The sequence below is a fragment of the Aplysia californica genome, unplaced genomic scaffold (assembly GCF_000002075.1).
Source record: "Aplysia californica isolate F4 #8 unplaced genomic scaffold, AplCal3.0 scaffold00860, whole genome shotgun sequence".
NCBI lineage: Eukaryota > Metazoa > Mollusca > Gastropoda > Aplysiida > Aplysiidae > Aplysia > Aplysia californica.
Genome location: NW_004798130.1, coordinates 200309 through 200948, shown reverse-complemented (window position 1 = coordinate 200948; position 640 = coordinate 200309).

Sequence of the window (640 nt, the reverse complement as noted above, 5' to 3'; positions counted from 1 at the left end):
TAGGATACCGTATTTCTGTCTTTTTCTAGGGGATTGACATGTCGTATATTTCACTATCTCACCTAGCCCAGGTTGGTGGTTTCTGTCTTCGAAGACGAGAAGAACAACCAACATACCTAGGGGTCAAACTTGACCAAAATCTGACCATGAAAAGCCAAGTGGAGAACACACAGAACAAGGCGAAAAGAAGACTCCAACTTGTAAATAAACTCGCACGCAGTTCATGGGGATCAGACAAACAAACTCTGAGAGCTATATTTCTTGGTTATGTCCGATCTTCCCTGGAAAACAGCAACAGCCTACTCACTAAGTGTAGTGCAACTACTTGCAATACCCTTGACAAGGTCCAAAATAATGCCCTTCGTTTCATAAACGGTAGCTTGAGATCTACACCATGTGAAAGTCTTTCAAATTTTGAACCCCTGAGAATTTGCAGAGATAAAGCAGTTTTGGAGCTCCATGAAAGAACAGAAAAAAAGTGCCCAAACTACCCAAACAGGAAATTAGTAGAAACATGGAAACCAAAGAAACTACTTCAACAAAGATCAATCATGCATCGCATCACAAAACTAATGGAGAGTCACCATCTACTGCAAAACAGAAGACAAACCAAAATTGTCAACAAAACATCCCCCCTCCC